The sequence below is a fragment of the Chrysochloris asiatica genome, unplaced genomic scaffold (assembly GCF_000296735.1).
Source record: "Chrysochloris asiatica unplaced genomic scaffold, ChrAsi1.0 scaffold00316, whole genome shotgun sequence".
Taxonomy (NCBI): Eukaryota; Metazoa; Chordata; class Mammalia; order Afrosoricida; family Chrysochloridae; genus Chrysochloris; species Chrysochloris asiatica.
Genome location: NW_006408834.1, coordinates 3,106,538 through 3,116,724, shown reverse-complemented (window position 1 = coordinate 3,116,724; position 10,187 = coordinate 3,106,538).

Sequence of the window (10,187 nt, the reverse complement as noted above, 5' to 3'; positions counted from 1 at the left end):
AATTCTAGTGATTTGAATTTAGCTTGGTTTTAGAGAGATGGTTTTTTAGCTAAAATCTAGGATTCTTGATAGAAGTATCTCCTTGCAAACCCTGACTAGAGAGATACTTATTTACTCTCACATTGAGAGATTAGCCAATTTGGTAGATTCAAATTTGCAATGATTTTTTTTTTTTTTTGCTATCAGACTTCAAAATTTAAGCAACAACTGGGCTTTTACTCCTTTTTTCTATGCTCTGAGGGTTTATTACTTATCATTGAATGATAAGAATTCCACATATATATTAACCACTTTGGGAATTAAACACATTTTTGTAAACTTTATTAAATGTTCCCTCATTTTGTTGGTGGGGGATGTGTGTTGAGTTTCCCTACCTAAATTGTAAATTACTGGTCATGCTTTTGGCAGTACACTTAACTCATACTTGTTAGAAACCAAAGGGGGCTTGAACTTTCATATACAAGAATATGGTGGGTTACCATCACTCATCTATCAGTTTGTCTCGCTGTGGTAACTTGGAAGCTATGCCACTGGTATTTTAAATGCCAGATGAGTCACCTAGGATGGACAGGTTTTAAATGACCAAGAAAGACTAGGAAGAATGAGAGATAGACTACTTGAAAATATTTAGTCACTGAAAACCTTATGAATAACAGTGGAACACTGTCAGATAGCACCAGAATATTGAATATTGAAACATGATGAAGAGCACCAGAATATTGTCAGATATAGTCCTGGAATATGAGCTTCTCACATTGGAAGGCACTCAAAATACGACTTCAGAGGACCTGCCTTCTCAAAGTAGAATTGACCATATTACACGATTGGAGTAAAGCTTTCAGAACCGTCATCTGCTGATGGGGCAAAACTCAAAATGCGGAGAAAGAGCTATAAACATCCATTAATAATCAGAAAATGGAATGTATGAAATATGGAAGTATAGTTGGAAGTTGTTAAAAATTAAATGGAAGGCATAAACAGCGATATTCTAGGCATTAGTGTGCTGAAATGGACTGGTATTGACCATTTTGAATCTGACAATTACATGGTTTACTAAACAGGGAATGATCTATTGAAGAGGTATGGCTTTACATTCATCATCAAAAAGATCATTTCAAGATCTATCTTGAAGTACAAATCAAATTGATACTATTGGTGGACCAAGACGGTAGGAAATTTCCATATTATCAATCAAAACAAGACTAGGGGTAGACTCTGGAAGAGATCATCAATAGCTCATATGCAAGTTCAGACTGAAGCTGAAGAAAATGAAAACAAGTCCATGAGAGCCAAAGTATGACCTTGAACCTATCACACCTGAGTTTAGAGACCATCTTAACAACAAATTTGATGCATTAGATGCTAATGACCGAAGACCAGAAGAGTTGTGGGATGGCATCAAGAATTTTATACAGGAAGAAAGCCAAAGGCCATTAAGAAAACAAGAAAGAAAGAAAGGACCAAAATGGATGTCAGAGAGACTCTGAAACTTGCTCTCTAGAATAGAGATGTTAAAGCAAATAGAAGAAATGAGGACGTAAAAGAGCTGAATAGAAAACTTCAAAGGGCAGCTCAAGAAGACAAAATCAAATATTATAGTGAGATATATCTAGACCTGGAGTTAGAAAACCAAAAGGGAAGAACATGTTTAACATTTCTCAAGCTGATAGAATTTAAAAATTTAAGCCTCGACTTGTAATATTGAAAGATTCTATAGGTAAACTATTGAATGATGTAGAAAGTATCAAAAGAAGATGGAAGGAATATACAGTCACTGAAACAGAAAGAAACAGTTGATGTTCAACCATTTTAGGAGGTAGCATATGGTCAAGATCCAATGACAAGAAAGAAGTCCAAGATTCATTGAAGGCATTGGCAAAGAACAAGTGTCTGGGAGTTAATGGAATACAAGTTGAAATTTTTCAACAAACTGATGCAGCACTGGAGGCATTCACTCATCTATGCCAAGAAATTTGGAAGACAGCTAACTACCTGACCAATTAATTAAAAGAGATCCACATTTGTGCCCACTCCAAAGACAGGCAACCCAAGAGAATTCAGAAATCATTGGACAATACCTTTAAATCTCATACAAGTAAAATTTTGCTAAAGATAATTTAAAACTGGCCTGTGACAGTATATTGACAGGGAACTGTCATATGTTCAAGCAGGATGCAGAAGAGGATGTGGAATGAGGTATATCATTGTTGATGTCAGATATATCTTGGCTGAATGCAGAGAATACCAGAAAGATGTTTACTGTGCTTCACTTACTATGCAAAGGCTTTTCATTGATGACAAACTATGGATGATATTGGGGAGAATGAATACTCCAGACACTTAATTGTGCTCACGAGGAACCTGTGCATAGACCAAGAAGCAGTTGGTCAAACAAAGGAACACTGGATGATTGAAAATTAGGACAAATGAATGGGAACACTGAACAGTTGAAAACCAGGAAAGGTGAGTGCCAGGGTTGCATTCTCTCACCATACATATCAATTTATATGCTGAACAAATCATCTGAGAAAGTGGTTTATATGAAAAAGAATATGTCATCAAGATTGGAAGAAGACTAATTAACAACCTGCGATATGCAGATGAGACATTACTTGCTGAAAGTGAAGAGGACTTAAAATACTTACTGATGAAAATCAAAGACCACAGTCTTCAATATGAGTTATACCTCAATGTAAAGAAAATAGAAACCCGAGAGTTTTCACCATCAGCCCAATAAATAACATCATGATAAATGAGAAAAGATTGAAGTTGTCAAAGACTTCATTTTGCTCAGATCAACTTCAACACTCAAGGAAGCATCAGTCAAGAAACCAAAAGACATTGTGGCATTGGTCAAATTTGCTACACAAGAACTCTTTAAAGTGTTAAAGAGCAAAGATATCAGTTTGAGGAGTAGGGTGTGCTTGGCCCAAGCCATGGTATTTTCAGTAACTTCATGTGCATGTGAAAGTTGTACAATGAATAAAGACAACCATAGAAGAATTGATGCACTTCAGTTATGGTGTTGGAGGAGAATATTATAAGTACCATGGACTGCCAAAAGAACAAATCAGTCTGTGTTGGAAGAAGTGCAGCCAGAATGCTCCTTAGAAGCCAGGATGACCAGACGCTCATATTTTGTGTCTCATAGTTTGAACTTATTATCCAGAGGGACCAGTCTCTGGAGAAGGGCATCATGCTTGGTAAAGTGGAGGGTTAGTGAAAAAGAGGAAGACCCCCAACAAGATGGGTTGATACGGTGGCAACAGCAATGGGCTCAAGTGTAGAAATTATTGTGAGGTTGGCACAAGACTGGGCAGTGTTATACATAGGGTCACTATGAATCGTACCAATCGACAGCACCTAATAACTACTGGTGAATAAAGCCACTATCCTGAATTTGAACTCCTCCTTCAGGGGAATAGAGAATAGAGGTAAAACATCCCAAACTGGATGAACTGTTATCCTTCAACACTCAGATGTGAATATGTATCTGGACAGAACACACCTCTAGACGAAAAAGTACTGAAAATAAGGATAATGAGCCTAGCTCCTATCCTATGATGAGCAGGTGAGAAAGCAGAGGCTGAGAGGTTAAGCATTTTTCCCAGGTAGTGTTGAAAGATCTTATTTTACTAATGCCAAAGTGTGTGTTTCCAATCATTATGCTTTACTTCCTCTGAAAGATGGCACTTTGGATAGGGCACAGAACAATTTATCTTTGTGGGAAGTGTGGTGTACTGCTGCCTTAAGCCCAAGCTTCTTTTCTTCAAGAAAAGGGTTAAGAAGGGATAAAAACTCTCACAGCAAGGCACACTTTAAATTGCTTTCCTTCTTATGTAGGCCAATTTTAAGAGCAAACAAGCAATAAATCAATGTCTAACTCCTAACACAGAGTTGGGGGTGGGAGAGAAGCAATGATCATTCAGAGTCTGCTGCAGTGTTGGGAGACTAGCAGTAAGCCTGGTCTTCTAGAGCCGATGGCCAGAAAAGTAGATGTGACAGAAAAGAGCAGGAAGCTACTTGCACACATGTGCTCTCAGTCTGTGTTCCTTGTCAGCTGTGTCCTTGGCCTACAGCCAGGGCAGGATTTTCTCTTCCAAGTCAAGTTATTGTGCCCTTGTGATTTGGGGACCTCAAGGTCCCAAACCATTAATGTAATAATCATATTGCTCTTGGCAGATTTCTGCCCACTGTTCTCTCTGGCTTATTGCAAGGACAAATCAGGAACACATCAGTTCGTATAAACAAGCCATCAGTCACCTTAACTAGTTTAAAAACCAAATAGACAAAGCTTAACAATTTGATGCTTCTATATTCCACACCTGGAGTCCTGAAGTGGCACTGTAGAATAAGCACTGAACTTCTAACCACAAAGGTTGAAGATTCAAACCCACCAGCTTTTCCTTGGAAACCCTATATAGGGTCACTATGAGTTGGAACTGACTCAAAGACACTTAACAACAGCATATACCACACGTAATAGGACCTTAAGTATGGGGACTGAGGAAATAACAATTCTTGCGTAAGGAGCTCTGGTAGCGTAGTGTTTACAAGCCGGCCTGCTAACCATGAGGTCAGCAGTTCAAAACTGCCAGCTGTTCCAGAAAAATGAGGCTTTCTGCTCCTGTAAAGATTTACAGTCTCAGAAACCCTGTACAGGGTCGCTATGAGTCAGAACCAACTCCACAGCATGGAGTTGGTTCCGACTCATAATGATCCTGTACAGGGTTTCCGAGGCTGTAAATGTTTATGGAAGCAGAACGCTTCATCTTTCTCCCATGGAACAGCTGGTAATTTTGAGCTGCTGACCTTGAGGTTAGCAGCCCAATTCATAACCACTACACTACCAGAGCTCCTTGCCCTTAAGTATAAGTACTGAGGAAATGATGATTCTTACATAGTAATTTATCAAGAGAAAGAGCAAGGTCATGGTTTGCTCCAAACGCTCAGGTTGATACAGAGCAAGCATTTAGTATCTGATCTTCTGGTGATGTTTTATATTCTATTACTTATTACACTGGCAAAGGAGCTCTGGTAGCATAGTGGTTACAAATTGGGCTGAGAGCTGCAAGGTCAGCAGTTTGAAACTACCAGCTGTTCCGTGGGAGAAAGATGAGGCTTTCTGCTTCCGCAAAGATTTACAGCCTTAGAAACCCTGTACAGGGTCACAATGAGTTGGAACTGAATCCACGGCACATAACCATTACAATGACAATCTTAATATTTGATGGTTTCTTATAATTTCCTAAACAGTGCCAGGATGTGTTACTAATGAGCCAAAAATATTATACCTAATTCCATATTTCTAACTCATTTTTCTCTCTTGTAAGACAACACCATTTTACATGCCTTTTCTACTTGGTCCTAGTATTTTTAGATTATTAGAGTGTCACCATCTAGGGGCAGCCTACAATGCTTGGGCTTATCAATGCTATATGATTGGAAAAAAACTATTCACATTTGCAAAAAGAAAGAAGGATTGTACATTCTCAGGAAGACCAAAGAGAAACTAAGAAGCCAGGTGATTTTTAGGAGAGAATCTGAGCATAGTTGAAAATTAAGGTAAACATAGAAAAATGACTTTGCAGTGGTTCTCAAGTTCTGCTGCACATTAGAATCATCTCAGTGCTTTGAAAAATTCCAATGTTTAGGTTGTAGTTCACATGAATTAAATCAGGATCACTGATGGATTCCAGGCAGCAGAATTCCTTAAACTCTATAGGCTCCTCACTACTGGACTAATTGGAGAGGAGACTTGTCTGTTTCTGGGTATAAACATTTGTTATATATATTAATGCATATATATGCACACATGTATATATATATATATTGCATATATGTATTTTGCATTTGTTAGTGCACAGAAGTGAATTACTTCATATGGGCTCTTCCACTAAACAATATTTTTGCCCTGATGGGTCTGGGCAGGAGAAGGTGGGAGAAGATGCTGATAAGAGTATATGGTTCAGTTGTGAGTAGTTAAACAGAGTTAATTACGATTGTAAAAGTGTGGTACTCTAACTTGTATAAAATAAGCCATTTCAGAAGCAGAAATGGGTGGGGGTGGGGGCCTAAGTAGGTGAGATCTCATTATCATCACAAGGAGAGCCAGGAGTGGAGCACATCCTTTGGACCCAGAGATCCTTGTGCTCTGAAGCTCTTCAACCTCAGGACTGAAAGCTGTGATACCAGAGTGGTGGCAGAGGAGCGTAGCAGCAGAATCAAGAGTCGGAACACAAGACAGAGAGATAGACTTTTCAGACCATGGAGCAAGTAAAGCTGAATGACTTTGGACAGAAGACTTGCTTCCAGGCACTTAATTAGGGGAACTAGATTTTCTGACCCACAGAGCTAGAACCGAGTGCCTTCAGGCTGACGCTTATGGAGGAGTGGTGTGTTCTACGGGCATTTATCAGCAACTCTAAACACATTTATAAATTGGCCAGACAGAGAGAGGCCTGCCTGTGTTCACAGATGAGGAGAGGTTATTCTCACTGGAAAAACTGTACCTTGAGCACTTCTGATCCTGAATTATAACCTGTTAGCTTCCCTAACAAATCTTATAGCTGTGAGTATGGTGTCTGAGTTCTATGTGGCCATTGCTATAGATTATTGAGTTCAGATGAGCAGTAGAGAATGTTCTAGTAGGAATGCAGTCATCTATTGCTGTGTAGGAATCCCAGTATGACACTATAACAAGCACTGGACTGCAAACTGCAAATTCAATGGTTCAAATCCACGAGCAACTCCTCAGAAACCCTATACAGGGTCACTATGAGTCAGAATTGACTCGATGGCACTTAACAACAATTATTGTGTAATAAAATTATCACAAACTCAGTGGCTTAAACAGCATACACTTCTCAGGGAAGAAAGGGAGTTTTCTTACAAAAGAACAATAAGAAATAGAGCAAACTTGTCATGCAAAGCAATGCGAGTCAGAAGATTAGGGAGTGACAGCTTTAAAGTACTTAAAGAAAAAAAAGCTGTCATGCTAGAACTGTATACTCAGAAAAAGTGAAAAAACGCTTGTAATCAGTGAAGATCAAATACAAACTGATTTTCAGAAAAAAAAAAAAGACTTCATTTCAGGCAGATGTGTACTATAAGGAAGTTTTCCAGGAAGCAGGATGTTATACCAGACAGATATTTAGATCCAACTAAGAAATTAGTAACTCCAGAAATAAGACAAACCTAAAAAAATGTCTTGTGTATTTCTTATTGCTGTAAAATATGATTGACTATAGGGTAGCTGATGTTACATGGACAGGAGTGCAGTCATTGAGATGAAAAAAAGTGTATGATTTGTTGAATATAAAACGGAATTTGCTCTGTAACCCTTCACTCGATTCACAATTAAAAAGAATATATGTCTATATATACATATTTCACTACATACATAAAAATTTATAACATTGTATTGTGGGGTTTGTTATTAAGTGTTGTCAAGTTGGTTCTGACTCATGGTGAACCTGTGCAGAGCTTCCAAGGAGTGGCTGGTAGGTTTGAACCACCAACCTTGCAGTTAGCAATCCAGTGTTTTTACTACAGTGCCATACCAGGACTATATGGGAGTTTGTAACACACGTAAAAGTAAAATGTACAATTATAGCACAAACTATGGAAGAGAGGAGTTGGAAGTATACTGCTATAAGATGTTTACACTAAAGTAATATTATCTGAAGATAAACTGTGATAAAGGATGTATTTTATAGACCCTAGGACAACAACTATACTTTTTTTTTTTTAAAGAGGCATACCTAAGGTATCAATTATGGAAATAAAATGGAATTATAATAACTAATAGAAAAGAAACCTAAGAAGAAGAAAAGGGAAACAAAGAACAGATAAGAGGAACAGAAAATAACTAGATAGATGATAAATTTAACTCTAACTATGCTCTGGTAGCGTAGTGGTTACAAATCGGTCTGCGAACCTTAAGGTTAGCAGTTTGAAACTACCATCTGTTCCACGGAAGAAATACGAGGCTTTCTGCTTCTGTAAAGATTTACAGCCTGGGAAATCCTGTGCAGGGTCGCTATGAGTTAGAACCAACTCCATGGCACATCACCACCACCACCATAATAATACAATTTATCAATATGTGTCAGATGAGGCTAAATTAGAGAAGAGAGTGATGCTTATAGTACTAAATGCTTATATTAAGAAAGAGGAAAGATATCAAGTCAAGATGGCCAAACTTCCTCTCTCATACTTTGGACATATTGTCAGAAGGAACCAGTCGCTGGTGAAGGATATCATGTTTGGTAGGGTGGAGGGTCAGACAAAAAGAGGAAGACCCCCAACGAGATGGATTGGCCAAGTGGCAGCATCGATGGACTCAAGCGTGGCAACAGTAATGAGGTTGGCCCAGGATCGGGCTGTGTTTCATTCTGCTGTGCATAAGGTCGCTATGGGTCGGTACCAACTCGATGGCACCTAACAAACAACAGCATCAAGTCAATAATTAAACTCTGACCTTACAGAATTAGAAGGAGAAAAATAAAACAAACCCAAAGAGGGAGAAGGAAAGAAATAAAGACAATAACAAAAATTAATGAAATTGAAAGCAGAAAATTTTAACAACAACAACAACAAATCAGTTAAACAGTCTTAATTCCTGTAATAGTTTGGATTCTATGTCAACTTGACTGGGCCAGGGTTTCCAGAGGTTTAGCAGCTAAGATGTGCTTATTCCTATGGTGGTGAAACCTAATACAAGCATAATTAACTCGAAGATGATTGGCTATGAGCAGCCAATCAATTGAAAAGATGTTTCCTTGGGGTTGTGACTTTCTCCAAATATAAAGGACATGGGGGAAAGGCTTCTTCTCTTCCAATGGGACCTGGGACTATGCGATTGTAAGCCATTTCCTTGCTAACAAATGTGTTTATCTATATATACATATAGATGTTTCACTGATTTTGCTTCTCCAGAAAACCCAGTCAAAGACAGTTCCCTAGGACTGTCACAAGTGGTTGACTTTAAAGAACTTTAAAGAATTAATTTTTCTCAGAGCTGGAGGCTAAATGTTCAAATCTGGGTCTTAGGTGGGTTTTTCTCTGTGAGCCTATTTGGCCTCTCGTCTAGTTTCTGGTAACTGTCAGCAATCCTTGGTTGTTTTTTTGTTTTTCTTGAAGGCAATCCTTTGCATCTGTGTCTGTCCACTTTTTGTAAGGTACCACTGGAAAATGATGAGTTTTAGGACTGACCTTATTATGGCAAGACCTCATTAACATGATAAAAGAAAACCTCTATTTCCAAACAGGATCATATTTACAAGAACAGAAGTTAAGATTTAAATATATATTTTTAGGGGTCACAGTTCAATTCACAACAATGTAAAATTAGTTCTTTGTAAAGTTCAGTACAATTAATAAACCTCTATTCAGATTGACCAAGAAAACCAAGAGTGAAGATGCAAATTAATAATTAAATCTGGAACAAAAGAGTCCATTACTTGCAGATAGGTCCCTTGTGATACGATAGTGAATAACTGTTATCAGGACTGATTGTGAGGGTTGGAAATGTAAAGGTAGATGTTTTGTAGCAAGGAGGGGAGTGATTAATTTGTAGTCTAGTAGCAGAGGTCCCTGGGACCATCAAGGGAAAAGAGCGGAGAGCAGGACCCTACCCAGAGAAGCAGTGATGCTTGAAACGGAGCCAGAGATGATGATGTGGTACGATGGAGCAGCTGGAGACTTTAGACCCAGAGAAGGAGAGGCGCTGTGTGCTGATGACAGAGGGGCAAGATTGTAGGGTGTACCCTTTGGTTGGTTGATGATGCACGGAGGGGATTGTAACCATGGCAGTGAAACGATATACGATAGGATGAATGTAAAACTAATGTTCTCCCATGTTAACTATCACATAATTCACAATAAAACATTAAAGAAAAAAAGTTAAACAGTGAAAAATGAAGACAGGAGAACTATCAATACCCTTAAATTACAGTGTTGGGGAAGATTATTAAATATACTAAGGGTTGCCAAAGATTATTTAATATACCAGGGGTTCCGTAAGTCTTGGAAGTACAGCCAGAATGCTCCTTAGAAGCAAGGATGGTGAGACTTCATGGCACGTACTTTGGACATATTATAAGGAGGAACCAGTTCTTGAAGACAAACATCATGCGTGGTAAATTAGGAGGGTCAGGAAAAAAGAGGAAGACCCTCAGAAATAC